Source organism: Vipera berus (genome assembly GCF_964194415.1).
Source record: "Vipera berus genome assembly, chromosome: 5".
Lineage (NCBI taxonomy): Eukaryota > Metazoa > Chordata > Lepidosauria > Squamata > Viperidae > Vipera > Vipera berus.
In genome coordinates this window covers 82,638,952-82,657,706 of record NC_138207.1, presented here as the reverse complement: position 1 = coordinate 82,657,706, position 18,755 = coordinate 82,638,952, and the positions used below count along the sequence as shown (strand labels likewise).

General features: G+C 43.5%; 1 protein-coding gene across 1 annotated transcript in view; it reads left to right on the top strand.

The window, feature by feature from the left end:
* The first annotated feature begins 1,509 nt into the window (after positions 1–1,509).
* The window catches only part of MCU (mitochondrial calcium uniporter), a 165,678-nt gene continuing 148,432 nt past the window's right edge, over positions 1,510–18,755 (top strand). The window contains exon 1 of the mRNA XM_081328505.1: positions 1,510–1,988. The gene's annotated coding sequence lies outside the window, so the exon portion shown is untranslated. The remainder of the gene's footprint in view (positions 1,989–18,755) is intronic.

Sequence of the window (18,755 nt, the reverse complement as noted above, 5' to 3'; positions counted from 1 at the left end):
TCCTTGAACAGGGCCAGCTGTGGGTCATCTTCATCCACGCTGTCAGGCTCACACAGCTGGGTCTGCGTCGTAACCAGATGGGAGGGGCCTGGCTGAGGGCTCTCATCAGCAAGCTCTCCAACACCCTCAGCAACCTCTCCAACACCCCCCTCCTCCTCCTCCTCTGAATCGTCCGACCCAACTGCCGAACCCACAGGCTGAACCTGAATCACAACACTTTGTACCTGAAGGAAAAATAATCAGAACTGAGGATGAGACTGGGATAAAGGAAAAAGAAAAGAAGAAAAAAAGAACCTGGAAGAAAACAATAGCAGACAATGTGGAATTGCTGCCTAGAAAACTACATCAATGTTTTTTATGCACAGTACCTACCAGGAGTCATCTCATTATCTTCACCTTAGCCTGGAGGAAAGAATACTAAGAGAAGACATATTGTAATAGCATGTTTCATTTATCTGAAGGGCTCTTATTCAGAAAACTTGAGCAAACTTGTCTGCTCTCATGTTAGAAGAGAGGCGGGTATTTCAGGTTAGCAAGTTTACAGTGTAGGAATTGTTTGGCTGCAGGATAAAATCATGTGTCCATCAAATGTCTCTCTAGGATGATGTTTTAGTAGAGATTGTGCTGCCATCTGGCAGGCTTTCAGAACCTTTGAATTGCAGGTGTTTCATTGACCAGCCTAGGCCAAATGCCTGCCTTGATCATTTCCACTTCTAACAATCTATAATGGACAGCTCTCTTCTGATGCTGCTTCTGTTACCGATCACATCCACAAGATCAAAAGCTTTCATCAAAATCAAGAGAACAGCATCAGACTATCGCTACACAAAGTTTGACCCTTTTGAACATGCATGTAAAGTCACAACAGATGTACAAAAAGAGACATGTTTGCATTGCGGCGCAGTGATGTAATGCTGCTTTTGACATTTGGACTTCCTTTGTTCCTTCCTCTGTGCATTACATGATACTTTTGAACACAAAACTTCCCCCTACTTGCTGAACCTTTTTGGTTTAGCACCAAACTGAAAACCCGAAACAGTGAAATGACAGAACAAGGAAACAGCATAGCACCGTGAGAGCGTATGGCATTGGAATGTTAGGATCTCCACTGCTTTCCAAAGAAAACAGAGTGGAATTCGGAAGTCAGTATTTGTTACTTATATAAAAAGAAAGAAATGAAAAGAGCAGTCTGAGTGACCCTGGGATTGCACATGGAACAACTCTGCTATGCAAGCTGCATTAGATGCCAGTTGGCTTGATGGTATGGGACCAGGTTACCTAAGGAACCATCTCGTCCCAATTACATTGACTCATTTCACCCACTCAGACAGGGAGTGTATGTTGCAGATCTCATCCACTTAAAGAAATTTGACTTGTGGGATCCAGGAAGACAGTCGGTTGCCCCTGGCTTTTGGGACATCTAATCCCACAAAAGTGAGGTGGCCCTTGATGCTTCTGGGCTTCCAGCTGAGCTTCAAGACAGGGTTCTGCCAATTGGCATGGGGCTGTAAGGGTGATATGCAACCCTGGAGGCGACGGGAAGGTTGAAGGCACTCCCTCCATCTCTTTAACTTTGTTCTTTACTCTATTTGTTTTTAACTTTGCTTTTCTACTGGGTTTTTTTTTCTTGTAAACTGTCCAGAGTCACTTATGTGAGATGGGTGGTATTGAAATTTAATAAGAAGGAAGGGAGGGAGGGAGGGAGGGAGGGGTTGAATGGTGTTAAGTAATCTCTTTGTGAGTCTGCACTTTCTGCTTCTTCTTCTTTTTTTTTCTAAATGGTGGTGAGGTTACAATAAAATAAAATGAAGGCACAGAAAGGAAGTTAGAGATAACAGCCCAGCCCACCCTACCCTTGCTGCAATCCCAAGATTGGTTGATCGTTTCCCATCAGTTGATGTCACAAAGAGAGTGAGAGAGAGAGAGCAGCCAAGCCGGAGGATTCAACACATTGCTTTGCCATAATACGCTGCACACTCCAAATCAAGGTAGATATTTTCTGTAGTCCCTTGGCCCAAACCCAAAGGAAGCAGTGTACTGTAGGTCCTGGCAATGTGGGCAGCACTCTGGGTTTTAGATGACTCAGAGCTGGGTGGATAAGACATTAACTCATAGGTCGGAAGGGTCCTATGCGTAACAGGGCTTGGCGAAACAAAAGAACTTTTTCATAGTTGATCATCTCTTGTGGTCCGAGTCAGTCAGGTTGTAGATAACAGCCAGGTTGTAGAATCAGGGTGTTGCAGTGGGTGAAAGTTGAAATGCCGCCAAATGAAACATTCTAGATAAGGCATTTGTTATACAGTATAAGTACTTTGAAGGTTACATAGATCAGATCTTACGGAATTGTTCTGTTCTGTTCACGATAATTGAAAAGTAACATGCAATCAAGATGACAAATGCTTATGGCATTATTCTACATTCTTTTTATTAATGTGGTTTAATTGATCATAGGAAAACTAAAATGTTGTTTCCCAGCTTCACTCCCACCCCCCCAAAAAAAACATTTCAACCATTTCTGGTTTTGCTGCAGGCCAGAAACCAGCATTTCTAAATGTACTGAATATGGAAATTTATTTTTAACTTGATCTTAGCTAACAAATGAATTTCAAAGCTGAATTCGTAGCATGATTACAGACCGGTATTGGTACAATATTAGTCATTATTAAGTGGGATATATGAGCTTGAGCCATGCTGGTTGATTTTATGTGTGGGTGGGAAATTCCATGAAATAGAGCCGAGGAATAAGAATGACTAAGAATATCTCAGAAACGATCAACAGACTACTACAATCACATGGAATCAGCATTGCATACAAGCCAACCAAAGCCCTTCAAAACATCCTAAGCAGACCAAAAGATCGAAACAACCCCAGAAGGAGGAAAACAAAAATAAAAACAGGAGTTATCTACAACATACAATGTAAGGCAGACATGTCAAACACAAGGCCCAGGGGCCGGATCCGGCCCGCAAAGTGGTTTCATGCGGCCCACGAAGCCATCCTGGAAACAGTGACGGAACGGCCCCCACTGCCTTGGCCCTGGCCCAGAGACCCTCCTTCTGCCAGTGACCCTCAGATCTGTCCCACTCCTGCCCAGGCCCCCATAGGCACCCTTGATGCGAAGGATGTAGAGCTGGCCACGCCCACCCAGTAGGCCATACGCACTCTAGCCATGCCCACCCAGCAGGCCACGCCCACCCTGGCCATACCCACCCGGCCCCCTGAGGGCAACCGCAATGCTGATGCGGCCCTCAATGAAATTGAGTTTGACACCCCTGATGTAAGGACTGCACCAACCACAAACAGGCAGAAGACTGGCAGAACGCATCCACAAACACCGACTAGCAGTCAGAAGACATGATGAAAATTCTTTAATTTCACAACATACAGACAGATTTAACCATACTTTCGACTGGGAAAATGTGACCATTCCAGACCATGCCAAGTCCAAAAAATGCCAGGGAATTTCTAGAAGCCTGGCAGTCTGACCAATCAGCCATCAATGGACACAGAGACATTAACAACATCTGCAGGATATGGAAAAGAGACTGTCACCCGGCCCAAAAAGACCCAAGCACCTCTCCACTAGCGATCAGCACCCAGATCATCATAGTTTAACTCCAACCAACAATCAAGTAAACAATAGCCCAATCAAGAAACTGCCAAAGAAGCCAGCAGAAAACAGTCCAACCAAAGCAGTGGCGTAGCGTGGGTTGTCAGCACCCGGGGCAAGGCAAGTAATTTGCGCCCCCTAACCCGCTGGGCGGCCGCTGCACTGTCCCTCCCCCAGATAGTCCCTCGCTCTCTCTCCGCACCGCACCGCACGCCTGGCACCCTCCCCCTCCACAGTGGGCAGCGACCCGGCGGCTCGGATCGGATTCGCACAGCCAGCACTGCAGTGAGAGAGAGTGAGTGAGCCAGGCAGGGGCAGAGAGCTGCGAGTGCGAGCGCGCCCCCCCAGATGTTGCGCCTGGTGCGGCCAGCCCCCCCTGCACCCCCCACGCTACGCCACTGAACCAAAGAATCTCTAAGACCACTTTCACCAACACTAAAATATAAACCGACAGCAAAATGCACTCCTTACTAGCACTGCTGATGTTACCTAGTTGGGTAATGAAATATTTGCAGGAAAACAAGCAAGCTCAGAGAGCAGCAAGGACCTCTTCTGTCAGCCCTGAGCTACAAATATTCTCCCTTTATTAATAAAAATGACTGGGAAGAGATTTGAATGATAAAAAAACTGCCCAGATTTAAGGCACGCGCTTTGCTGTTTAAGTACAAGTATTCCTTGACTTACGACTACCATCGAGCCCAAAATTTCTGTTGCCAAGTGAGATATTTGTTAAGCGAGTTCTGCCCCATTTTACAGCTTTTCTGGCCACAGCTGTTACCCGAATCACTGCAGTTCCTAAGTTATTTAACAAAGTTGTTAAGTGAATCGGGCTTCCCCATGGACTTTGCTTGTCAAAAAGTCGCCAAAGGGGATCATGTGACCCCGGGAGACTGCAAGCATCATTAATATGAAACAGTTGCCAGGCGTCTGAAATTTTGATCATGTGACCAGGGAGATCCTGCCATGGTCGTAAGTGTGAAAAACAATTCTAAGTCACTTTTTTCAGTGCCGCTGTAACTTTGAATGGTCACTAAGTGAATTGTTGTAAGTGGAAGACTACCTGTACACCCTTTCAAACTATTTCTTGGTAGGCCTGATTCTTTCCACGAGCACCTTTGAATTGTGGCTTTAAGTCAGTTGGGTGCTGAATCAGCAAAAACATATGTGGGCAGTTTTTATTCATGGAAAATCTTTACACCCTTCTGTTCTAGGTTCATGATGGGACTGTAAATAAGAAGGCAATAAATAAGAGGTAGTCCTTGACTTGCAACCATTTCTTTAATGACTGTTCAAAATTACGATGGCACCGGAAAAAAGTGACCTATGACCGTTTTTCACCCTTATGACCGTTGCAGCATCCCCATGCTCACGTGATCAAAATTCAGTTGCTTGGCAACTGGCATGTATTTATGATAGTTGCACATGCCCAGGGTCTTAGGATCACCGTTTGTAATTTCCCAGCCAGCTGGAAAAGTCAATGGGGGAAGCCAGATTCGCTGAACAACTGCATGACTCACTGAACGACTGCAGTGATTTGCTGAACTGTAGCAAAAAAGGTCATAAAATGCAGCAGAACTCACTTAACAACTGCCTTGCTTAGCAATAGAAATTCTGGGTTCAGTTCTAGTTAAAGGACTACTTGTAGCCAACTTCAGATATTCCATTCGAAATCCAGTGGGCTAGCCCAGGGGTAGGCAACCTTGGCTCTTTTATGACTTGTGGACTTCAATACCCAAAATTCCTGAACCAGCCATGCTGACTCAGGAATTCTTGGAGTTGAAGTCCACGAGTCATAAAAGAACCAAGGTTGCCTACTCCTGGGCTAGTGCAAGGCTTGTGGGGAAAATGCTCAGTTCAGATTAAACCACCTCAAGACCCTTGTTTCTTGCTTCCTTGCTTCTTGTCGTTCCCATCCAAGCAGGGAAAACAAATCTGGTTAGCTAGCTTCTGTGTGAACTGGCCTACCATGCCTGTCTTTTTCTTTTACATATTGTTCCATTCTTACTACCTTGCATGACTTTCCTTTCATCGTCATCATTCCAGCCATGAAGGTCTCTTCCGCGTGTTTCCAACCAATACGGTCCTGAGCTTTCTTTTGCCCATTGGGACCACAATACTTGCTGGTGCGGTCGATCCATCTTGTTTTAGGTCTCTTTCATAGAGGCTTTTTATCAAGTGGGATCCATTCTATGACTGCCTTGTTCCACTTGCCATTGGTTCTTCTTGCTATGTGACCAGCCCATTTCCATTTCAATTCTTTTACTCTCTTGATGACATATACTTCTGTTTATTCTCTAATCCAGGGGTCCCCAGCCCCCAGTCTATGGGCCAGCACCGGGCCACGGCATGCCACGGCATGCCAGCAACTGGGCCACGGCATGCCAGCAACTGGGCCACGCAAACAAATGAAGCCCCATCCATGGGATGCAGGCAGCATGCAAAACCACTCCCCCTCCGGTCTGTGGAAAAACCTTTCCACATGGAACTGGTACCCAAAAGGTTGGGGGCCACTGCTGTAATCCATGTGCAGGTCTTTCTATCTTGTCTTATAATGCTGAGCAAGTATTTTCCGTGGCTCTTTGTACCACTCGTAGCTTTTGAATTGAGACTTTCCTTTGCTTTCCCAGATAGTTGTATACATGTATGCCATCACATCCTCTCCCTGCATTATTTCTGTGATACCAAAGCAGATCCTTCCTTTCTCCTTTTATTGTAGTATTGTTGGTCTTTCTTTCCTGTTTTTTTTTCTGTGAAAAAATCTGTGAAAATCTACATGTAACAATGAAAAACTGATAGTTCTGTGGGAAGAATCCAGAAAAAGAAGTATTTGGGGGAATATTAAAAAGACAGAATATATCTCCCCAAAGGAATAATGGAGAAGATCTTTAAAAAGACAGAAACCAGCCCCCAGAAACCAGCCCCAGACCCTAGGCAGAGACCAACTTTTAGAAATGCAAATTCAATAATCCTTTCAGAAAGGTTGGAGCCAGGAAGCTAGAAGCTGAAGAGATTAGAAAGACAAAGACCCCACCCAAACTCTAAGGACAGGAAACATAATAGGATTAACCCACCAATACCAAAAGGGCACACTCAGACTCAGGTCAAAGTACATGGCACAGGAAATACAGGAAACAACCTCAAGAGCCCCAGAAGGTATAAAAACCCACCACTCCCAGCAACATGTGGTCAGCTTTCCCAGAGCCATGCTTCTGTCTGGCTCTGGTCTTCAATAAACTACAACAGACATGTCAAACACAAGGCCCAGGGGCCAGATCCGGCCCGCAAAGTGGTTTCATGCGGCCCGCGAAGCCATCCTGGAAACAGTGAGGGAACAGCCCCCACTGCCCTGGCCCAGAGACCCTCCTCCTGCCAGAGACCCTCAGATCTGTCCCACTCCTGCCCAGGCCCCCATAGGCACCCTTGATGCGAACGATGTAGAGCTGGCCATGCCCACCCAGTAGGCCATACACACTTTAGCCACGCCCACCCAGTAGGCCACGCCCACCCTGGCCACACCCACCCGGCCCCCTGAGGGCAACCGCAATGCTGATGCGGCCCTCAATGAAATTGAGTTTGACACCCCTGAACTACAACCTTCTTTCTAAAGCAGTCTCCATTTTGTTTATTCCCGGCTTAGACTGGACCTTGATGAAGGCTTTTCATTCAACAGTTCAGCTTCATTGAAACAAAGTAGTAACATTCGTAGCACTGGTGATGTTATCTAGTTTGGTAATGAAAGGTTTTCAAGAAAACAACCCAGCTCAGAGAGCGCTGAGGACCTCTCAGAGTAATTGAAAGGCGGTAAAGTAAGAAGAGCCTGCTGCACCCAGCCTGAAAAGGAACTGAAAAGCCCACTGGGAGATGTAATGGTTGAATGGAGCATAAATGAATAGCACTGAAGATGGTTCATCGATTTAACAATGCCATTAATCTTGGGGTTAATTCATAGTTGCATTAACCCGAAGATCATAAAAAAAATAACAACTGCTGAAAAACAAAGAACAGAGCAGCCCAGCATGAAATGGGAGCCCAGGGCAGCAACCAACCTCTGCAGGGAAGGGACACACCAACCCTGTAGCCGCTCAGAGCTGGCTGCTACAGTGGAATGAAATGCTGGAGATTAACTTCTTTAAAGGTCAGTCTAGAAATTAACATTTTTGAACGGAAGCTGGAAACACAGACGGGAGGATGCCTCTGCAATGGGCTAGGTGTGGCAGCTGGATGAGGTTCATCTGTGCCTGCATTTGGGAAGGGGCGGATGACCAATACGGGCGAAGTAGAATGTGCAGGTCTGCCTTGGTAGGAAATAAGAGACCAAACATAGGAAGGAGAAGCAATTGGTTTAGGAACTGAAGATTGGCAGAGCTGATGTGATCAATATAGCACTGTACAGAGCAGCTCTTAAGGCAGCATCCTAGGTCCCGAAGTTGACCTGCTCAAATTAAACCCTTTGGGGATCTGCCATGCAATAGAAAAGGGCATAGCAGCAACTAACGAGTCTTAATTAGCTACAGCAGCAGGAAGGTATGGAAAGGTATCTAGTGGTAGAGTTGGAGTTGGCTTGCAGATGCTCATGAGGGCCAATAATGGGATTTTTTAAAAAATCTGCAAGCCAGTTGAAAGCACAGCTAAGTCACGACTGCTTGCAATCCAACCATCTGTTTGACAGTTCACGGTGCAGCGCGGAAGAGACAAGGGATCTAGCAGAGAAAGCTGCTATGCATCAGTACACCACTGTAGGTATCTCGAGATCAAGGGTCAGCATCAAGCCTGTACACTCCCTCCTGGCTCAGAGATAGCCAGCCAGGAGATAACTCCAGCAGGAAGTGATGTCCTACTTAATTGGTGTCTCATAAGTCAGAGTTCCCCAACCTTTCCAGCTTTGCAGGTCAGCCCAGGGGTGGGGCGGAAAGAGGGGATGGTTCTGCATGAGTGGCGGGCACACATACCTGCCGCTCCCACAAATGGAGCACGCACACGCTTGCCTGCTGCTTGTGCAAATGGGGATGCAAGCATGCACACTCACCCTTCACTGAATTTTGATCTTGCTATTTCCCCCCCTCCCCCCATTGTGGGACGTAAAAGGCTATGTTTACAATTTGGCATACATCCCAAGCATTGCTGTAGCACTGGTCAATGGACTAAAATATTTTAATGATGCCTTGTCATGGTCTTTTCCTCTTGGGTTTAAAAAAATGATCCTAGTTTCCCATAACTTTCAGAAGTTTATATTCTCGGATTGGAAAATCATGAATTTTAATCTTGGGATTATAATCAGTTCAGTCAGTGAAAGTAATGTATTGGTTTAAGATGTTTTTATATTGCCTGTCATCTTCAAGTTATTTACAGCTCTGAAATGCGTATTATACATAGAATGTTAAAGCATGAAAATATATATATATAAAAAGGGGACTGGGAAATTTTGTTGCAGTGGGACAAACATCAAACATATCCGCCTTGGGTTTATTCTTCCTCAGAAAATATGTTTGGAGGTTTTCAAAGATCTTTGCAAACTTCAAAGGTGACAAGAAGGGTTTTTTTTAAATTAACCATTACAGCAATTGAATGTGAACTTAAATTGGATTTAGTATGTTATTCCATCCATTTGCCGATTTATTTTATTGCTGTATGTGGCACATAAAAAGTAAAACAACTACTTCAGGAGAAACCAAGCAGCTTCAATATCAGAAAGCAATCCAGCCTATTGTGGAGGTGGTATATTTATATTTATATTTATATTTATATTTATATTTATATTTATATTTATATTTATATTTATATTTATATTTATATTTATATTTATATTTATATTTATATTTATATTTATATTTATTTATTTTATTGGATTTGTATACCGCCCTATTCCCATAGGACTCAGGGCGGTTTACAGGGCAGTTAAAACCATGAATACAAAAAATAAAAACAATTAAAACAAATTAAATTCAAGCCCCAAGAGTAAATCTAAAACCCAGTTAAATTAACAACCCCACAGTCTGGACCAAATAGATCGAAGAGCCAAGTTTTCAGGTCCCGGCGAAATGAGCGAAGGTCGGGGGCAGTCCTAAGTTCTGTGGGTAGTTGGTTCCATAGGGCAGGCGCACCCACAGAGAATGCCCTTCCCCTGGGAATAACCCGCCGGCATTCATTAACCGGCAGTACCCTGAGAAGGCCCTCCCTGTGGGGGCGTACAGGACGATGGGAAGATGATGCCGGCATTAGGTGTTCCCTTAGATATTCCGGACCCAAGCCATTTAGGGCTTTATAGGTCATTACCAGCACCTTGAATCTCACCCGGAGGGCAACCGGAAGCCAATGCAGCTCATGGAGAAGAGGTGTTACATGGGAGTATCGGGAAGCTCCCATCAAAACTCGCGCGGCTCAATTCTGCACCAGTTGAAGCCTTCGGGTGGTCCTCAAGGGCAGCCCCATGTAGAGAGCGTTGCAGTAGTCTAACCGGGAGGTCACGAGCGCATGAGTGACTGTACGTATATTTTATATTTATTAAACTTATATACCGCCCTTCTCCCATAGGACCCAGGGCGGTTCACAAGGCAATTAAAACAACATTACAATACAAAAATTAATAACAATTAAAATAGATTAAATTTTCCTTAATTAAAATCTAAAACCCCTATAACTCTGATTAAAAACCCAATTACAATAAGTTAAAAAATTAAAAAATCCTCAGTCCTGGCTGGAAAGCTCAAAGAGCCAGGTCTTCAAGTCCCAGCGGAACGAACGAAAATCAGGGGCAGTCCTAAGCTCTACGGGTAACTGGTTCCAGAGGGCAGGCGCGCCCACAGAGAAGGCCCTCCCCCTGGGTGTTGCCCGCCGGCAATCCTTTGCCAGCGGCACCCTGAGAAGGCCCTCCCTGTGGGAGCGCACAGGACGAAGGGAACTTGATGCCGGCAGCAGGTGTTCCCTCAGATATCCCAGACCCAAGCCATTTAGGGCTTTATAGGTCATCACCAGCACCTTGAACTATAGATACCTTTTAGGTCACAGAATTTGACATACAGATCTGTGGGCTTTCCAGTTACATAGACCAACTAGCAAATGGTCTAGTTTATCTAGTTTAGCTCAAAGAAGAAGCCTGCAGGGAATACAGCTAAGGAATCCCTTTTCATAACCACAGTAACATGCCTGCTGAGCATTTGGTAATCTGGGTTAATTGCGGAGACGCCATCTTAATTCCCCAAATCCTCATTTTACTCTCAGGTGAAGAGAAATGGGCTCTTGATAGCTAACCACACCAAAGAGTTTATAGCATATTACCTTTCTGTTTACATACATACAGTACTATCTCTTCTCGGGAGAAGCAGACAAAGTTCAATATTACAAGTGGGACTCAGAATCATTAGACCAGTGTGGGTTTCAAAGTTCACAAACTTGGCAATCACAATCTTAAATAAGAACAGAGAGCCAACATCCAGTCCAGACAAAAATCAGGGAGACTTCCAGATAAGCAGATAAATCTGGGAGGCAAAAATACAACCAGTGCAAGGATTGTCTATTCCAGAAGTTTTGGTTTGGGTTTTTTTTTTTTGTGTGTGTAGGTTTGTGTGTGCTTTTAAGCCAATCTTGACTCCTGACAACTGCATGGACAGGTCCCTGCAGTTTTCTTGGCAAGATGTCAGAATGGTTTGTCACTGCCTGTGTCCTAGGGCTGTGAGAGAGAGAGAGAGTGACTGGCCCAAGATCACCCAGCTGGCTTCTTGCCCATGGCACATCTAAGAGTTGTCAGTCTTCTAATTTCTAGGCTGATGCCTTAACCATTACACCAGACTGGCTCCCTATTCCAGAAGTTACATCAACATTACATCCAATATCTCAGGGGCTGCCACATAGAAGAGGGACTCAAGCTATTCTCCAAAGCGCCTGAAGGCAGGACAATAAGCAGTGGATGGAAACTCATCAGGGGGAGAAGCAACCTAGAACTAAGGAGAAACTTCCTGACAGTTAGAACAATTAACCAGTGGAACAGCCTGCCTCCAGAAGCTGTGAATGCTCCAACACTGCAAATTTTTAAGAAGAGACTGGACAGCCATTTGTCTGAAATGGTATAGAGTTTCCTGCCTGAGTGGAGGGTTGGACTAGAAGACCTCCAAGGTCCCTTCCAACTGTATTATTATTATTATTAAACATGAAACTCAGTCAACTGAACACTCAAATTGACTGGCACTAATGGTTGACACGGGTTGCTGCCAGCATTCTAGGTATCAACCAGGTATCTCCTTAAAATGTAAGATGTAGCTTTGCTGGAGTTATTGCAGGAAGCTGCAATTTCTTGATGTATTTTGCAAAGTTTTTGGACATAGGTCCCAGTGCCCCGATGACAATAGGTATCACTGTTACACGTTTCACCCATAATTGCGCAGTTTCGATGGCCTGGTCACGGTATTTCATAATTTTTTCCAGTTCTTTTTCTTCGACTCTGGCATCTCCTGGTACAGCGATATGAATCAACTGTACCCTTCGGTTCTCTACAGTTGCGATATCTGGCATGTTGTGTTCCAAATGGCGATCTGTCTGTATTCAGAAGTCCCACAAGATCTTCACCCTCTCATTCTCGACAACTTTTTCCACCCTATGTTCCCATGACTTTTCAGACACAGGTAAGTCGTGTTTTTTTCACAATGCCCAGTGGATGATGATGATGATGATGATGATTGTGTCATCAAGTAAAAACTTCAATACAGGTAGTCATGGAGTCACAAACATTCATTTACTGACTGTTTGAAGTTACAACGGCACTGAAAAAAAATAAGCTAAGACTTTTTTTCACACTTACAACCGTTGCAACCCCAAGGTCATGTGATAAGAATTCAGATACTTGGCAATTGACTCATATTTATGATGGTTGCAATGTCGCAGGGTCTTTTGCAACCTTCTAACAAACAAGGTCTATGTGGAAGCCAGATTTATTTAACCATTGTGTTACTATCTTAACAAGTGCAGTGATTCACTTAACAAACGTGGCAAGAAAAGTCGTAAGATGGGCCATACTCATTTAACAACTGTTTCGCTTAACAACATAAATTTTGGGCTCAACTGTGGTTGTAAGTCAAGGACTACGTGTACTGTTACCACCCAACTGGCTCATCTTAAGTAGTTAACTAGGAATAGTAGTTAAGTAAGTCACTAATTCTAAAGGTCTCTTCTAATCAAACTAATACTCTTTTTGGTGTTATACAGTGAAGATGCTCTTACAAGCTTGGTAGCCAGATCTTTTGTTGGACTGTCAGATTTTAGAAGCTGAAGTTGTGGTGCTTGATTCTACTCTGTCAGGTGCAAAGGATCAGGACCATATGTTAAGTTGCAGTTTAGAAGATTGCTCAAGTCTATACACGAGAATCTAGTCAACTAAAAATCAAGTCTCAATCAGCACTAGTTTTAAGGGTCAGTGTCTAGTAAAGATATTGAACCTCTTATGGTAACATAATGATTCTAAACTGATTTGTGCATTTACAGTAAGTCTGTCCCCTAGCTCTGCCTGCTCTTTTCCTACATCTCTGTGCTACATCTCCAGAGTCAAGCCTGATTGATGGCTCCCTCAGCCCTTGTTCTTTTTCAGATAAAAGTCCATCAAAGGTGTACATGTAGACAAATAATTCCACTCAAGTACTCCGTGAGCAGAGCTTTTGAATAAGGAAATATTGACCCAAAATGCAAAGGATCTTACTAAGAGGGTGTAAGAGCAGATAGATATCAGAGCAAGAGACACATGATCAAAATAATAAAAAAAAAGCTCTTTGCAGCATATCGGGTGGAAATCTACATACCGAGAAAGCAGGCTTGAAAAATATCCACCCTTTCTCCACAAATCTTCACTGCCGAATGAAGACTGTAATCCGTTTTCATTAAGAAACCTGTCAATCTAATTTTTCATGTGTGGAGCAGGGGACAGGAAAGTGAAAAAGTCAGATGCTTGGCACCAAGTGTTTTCTTTCATTCACAACCGTCCTGACACATGTGGGAAGAAATAGTACCGTTTCTGCAAAACAAATAACTTTAATGCAGCGGCTCTGGCTACGTTCCAAAAATAACATTAATGGTTTTAGATGGTGTGCCTTGAAATCAGAGCGGCACTACCCAATGAAAGAAAAAGAAAAAAAGCTTCCTCAGGGAGATCAGCCAGCTGAAGAACCCTTCAAGGAATTGTATATTTTACACCATCTATTTGTGGAGTCAGATCTATTTCACTGAGAGAGAGAGAGAGAGAGAGAGAGAGAGAGAGAGAGAGAGAGAGAGAGAGAGAGAGAGAGAGAGAGAGAGAGAGAGAGAGAGATGATTATGATCTATGTACTCACAGGATGAGCAACGGAGAACAAATCCAAACCAACCTGCTTGTTAACAGTTCTAGGTGTGTCCACATTAGAAGTTTTATTATGTTCCACCTCACACCCTTAGAGATTGAGTACAGGTAGTCATGACCACAATTGACCCCAAAGTTTCTGTCGCTAAGTGAGACTTTTTAAATGAGCTTTGCCCCATTTTACCATTTTTCTTGTCACAGTTGTTAAGAGGATCACCGCAGTTCTTAAGTTAGTGACGTGGTTGTTAAGTGAATCTGGCTTCCCCATTGACTTTGCTGGCCAGAAAGTCACAAAAGGGGATCACGTGACCCGAGGATACTGCAACCGTCGTAAATGTGAGCCAGTTGCCAAGCGCCTGAAATTTTGATCACATGACCGTGGGGATAACGCAATGGTTGTAAGTGTGGAAAAACGATCATAACTTGTTTTTTTCAGTGCTGTTGTAACTACGAATGGTCACTAAATGAAGTGTTGTAAGTCGAGGGCTACCTGTATTTCTTAGTGCAAACTTGGTCCAGCAAGGACCTCCAGAAGGTGGCAGATCTCAAAATGCTAAGCAGGGTCAGACCAAATTAGCTTGGGGTTGGAAAACCACCAGAAATCCTTTCACTCCTCATCATCCAGTCAGAGCGGAAGAAGCTCCTCGGATCAGAAGCGAAACATCTTCAAAGAAAAGCAAGAAAGTCTAGTTGTGTCTTGAAAAATCACCTTTGGGACAACTATGGCCTGGATGACTGAGAATCTCCACAGACACCAGAACATACCACAGTGCTAGATGAGAGAGGCAAATAAATTAACCAGAGACCCTAAAACTGAATGCAACTTGTAATATCCAAAAATTGTTGTATGGTATTTTCTACTACAATGAACAGGAAAAGTGCATAAGTACATTATTTTGTATAAAATAAAATAAAATGTAGCATTTGTCTTGACTTCTTCTTCTTCTTCTTCTTCTTCTTCTTCTTCTTCTTCTTCTTCTTCTTCTTCTTCTTCTTCTTCTTCTTCTTCTTCCTCTTCCTCTTCCTCTTCTTCTTCTTCTTCTTCTTCTTCTTCTTCTTCTTCTTCTTCTTCTTCTTCTTCTTCTTCTTCTTCTTCTTCTTCTTCTTCTTCTTCTTTAAAAAAACATCTTTACTTGAAGGCCAGGTAAAGCCTCAGCACAACATTATTTACCCCTGTTTTTACAGAAAATTCTGCTGTATAGCTTTGCTTCCGGTCCACTGTAGTTTTGGGATTTCTAGTATAAATATCTAAACAATCTACATGGAGGAGGCTCCTTTGATTTTGCTTTATGATTTTGCATGAAGTTAAAATAGCAGTGTGAAAAACAAAGGCCCTCCCCAAATCCCAGCTGTGGACAGCAACTGGGAGTAAAAAGATAGTAGTGTGCCAATGCTATATCAAGGATGTCCAGCCTTGGTCATTATTTAAGACCTGAGGACTTCAACTCCTGATGGCTGGCTGGGCAATTCTGGGAGTTGAAGTCCACAGGTCTTAAAGTTACCAAGGTTGGGCGCCCCTGTACTACACCATCCTCCTATGAAGAGCATAGGAGAAACGTCAAGAGATTTGTGATTGTGGACTCTCAACAGGCCTTAGGCAGCAAGAAAGGTACTGAGATTAGATGGGTGCCCAACATCCAAGGTGATGTGGTCACAACCAATGTCTGTTGTGGGAAGTTGAGAAACTATTAGGATCAAGGGCAGTTTACAGGGTCTATTTTAGAAAACTAAGCAAGTGAAATCTTGACCGCTTGAAATCATGTTGTCTAGTCCTTCCATTATGTTGATTAAGGAGCCCATTTAAAGAAATGCACATTTCTTGATGCCAGCCTTTGTTATATGGTATACAAGAACAAGAACACATAGAGCCTTTCCTGCAATTATTCAGATACTGATCCATATTTCTTCTTCAAAAATTGTAATTTTAGGAATGCAACCAACCAAAACACTAGTATCTTCTACTTTTAACTTTGCCCTGCAAGCACTTCCACCGATATTGGATAAGCAACAAATCACGACTAAAACAAAAATATGGTTTAGTGCAGTGGCTTTCAACCTTTTCTTCACCATGGACCTTCTTTAAATATCTTTTGTGGCCATGGACCGTAGTATGTGGGAAAAGATGAAACATATTTAAAATGAATATTTAAAGGTATTTCAAGCCTTCACAGACCCTGTGATAATATCGTGTGTCCCCAGGGGTCTGTAGTCCACAGATTGCTCAAGTTCTTCCTAAAGGTAAAGGTAAAGGTTCCCCCACACATGCGTGCTAGGCGTTTCCGACTCTAGGGGCCGGTGCTCATCTCCGTTTCAAAGCTGAAGAGCCAATGCTTGTCCAAGGACGTCTCCGGGGTCATGTGGCTGGCATGACTAGATGCCAAAGGCGCATGGAACGCTGTTACCTTCCCACCGCAGTGGTCCCTATTTTTCTACTTGCATTTTTACGTGCTTTCGAACTGCTAGGTTGGCAGAAGCTGGGACGAGTAACAGGCACTCACTCTGTTACGCGGCACTCAGGATTCAACCCGCCAAACTGCCGACCTTCTGATCGACAAGCTCAGCGTCCTAACCCACTGAGCCACCACGTCCCTGCGTTTCTAACATAAAGATGCCTAATTCGTGCATCTAATAGCATATCACATTGCACAAGCAGCAAAGAATGCCTTTTCATATGGGCAACAGTCTCACATCCTAAACTTGCGTAATGTGTGAATGCCTTTTAATTCCCCTACTGGTAGAATGTAGTCTGGATTCCCAGGAGGGAGGGGCGGATTTCCAAAGGGTAAAAAGACAGAAGAGCTTGGAAAGTTTAGTTAGCAGGAAGAGAGTTAAAATGGCTCCTCCCTAGCAATTCCCAGACTGTATCTATATCATGTGCAGTATATGGTTGCTTTAGACCGGCAAGATTCTATCTATAGATAAAGAGCAATAAAGGAACTCATGTTGTTCTTGGTTTTTGGCAGGGCTTTTTTTCTCATAGAATGCTCAGAACGGAGTTCCGGCATCTTTTTGGGATGGAACCTTGTAGGATAGGCAAGGCGGGTTGTATGACATGTGTGAGTTCCGGCACCTTTTTCTTTTACAAAAAAAACACTGGTTTTTGGGGCCTGGCATCTTTCAGCTACTGTTTCTGCTCAGCATGATGCTAATGCTAGGCTGGCATTGTTCTTGACCAATTGTGCAAAACTGCTGTGTGATTTGGCAATGAGCACGTGTTGCTAGAAGACCACAAGGTTATTGTCCAATTTCCAGCCTATTACCAGAACCGTGGGAAATGCTTTTTTGCTTATTCCACCCCTCTGCAATAGAGTTGTCAGTCAGTTGACCAAGAGTGTGTTAACCTGTTTCCCACCAGACTCACTGAGTTCTGTTGGAAAATTTCCCTTAACCATTTGAGGTTTTATTGTGCTTCCTCTTTGTGAGAATAAGCTTTAACTTCAGCATGTTCCATCTTGGCAGATCCATGTTTTCTGAGTGTTAGAGGGTTTTCCCTCCTTGTCACTCGTCCTGCTCCATTTACACCACTAACGATTTCAGCTTTGCAATCCTGTAACGAGCTGTGCATTGATGTCTTCTTTCAGCATGCTGCAACTGCCAGAACTGTAGATTCCAGCCAGATTTGCTTTATTATACAGAAATGCCCACAAATTCTTCCTGTCACCATACCATTTGGGCTATTCAACTCGACCAATCAATTTATTCTGGTTTTTTTCTCTCTGATGTACTATTTTAAGTTCTCTAATGCAATTCCCCCCCACACAAAATAATGTAGTAGCCTATTCTGATCTGTGCAAAAGCTAAGGGAGGATGGCCATAAAGGAGATTTTTCTTTCTTCTATAGTCAAGACGTATGTAAAAACCTCAATTAATTTATACTGAATTTGTGACAGTGTTTGCATTTTCTCTATTTGCCCTAGCAGATGTTGCAAGAAAGGAGTTCAGAAACAGCAGTTTTATTTATTCAGTTTTTATGTGGATTTTGTTTATATTCAAAGGGTTTGTGCACCTCTTAGCATAGAGATAGATGTACAACCCAAGACTGCAAGTATTATTTGTTTATTAAATTTCTATACCACCCATCTTCCCAATCCCAAATTTTTGCAGCTCCCAAGTATTAGAGCTGGGTAGAAATCCAGATTAGAAAGAAATGTGATTGGGAACAATCCTGATAGTTCATGACCATAATTGAACCTGGTCATAAATCATGATGGTTGTAACTGACCCAATTTTACAACCTTTTGTGGGAGGATTGTTAAGTAAACCAATGTTTCACTATAGGCGTGGTTTTGCTGAAAACCAGATGTAAATGCCAGTTTTCAGCAAAACAGTAGTAAGATATGGTCACATGACCACAGAATATTGCAAACAGTAATAAATCTGGCCTGGTTGCCGAATGCCCAAAGTTTGGTCATGTGACTGTGGGAGGGGCCCAATCATCAGAACTTTGAATCCAGCTTGTAAATAACACCAAGGTAGATCTGTTGTAACTTCGAACAGTCACTAAAGCAACCAGCTGCAAGTTGAGGACCACCTGTACATAAGTACACATATTGTACTATGCACAGCAAGTCCTTCCTCCCCAGTTTGCATGGCTACCCTCCAATCACATCTTTGTTCCCCCACTGACTTTGCTTGTTGGAAGTTGTCTGGGAAGGTTGCAAAGGTGGTCATGTGAATCTGTGACACTACAACTATTGTGAATACATACCGTTTACCAAGTGGCATACCAATTTTGATCACGTGACTATGGGGAATGCTGCAATGGTTGTGTGAGGACCGGTCATGTCACTTTTTTCAGTGCCACTGTATCTTTGAATGGTCATTAAATG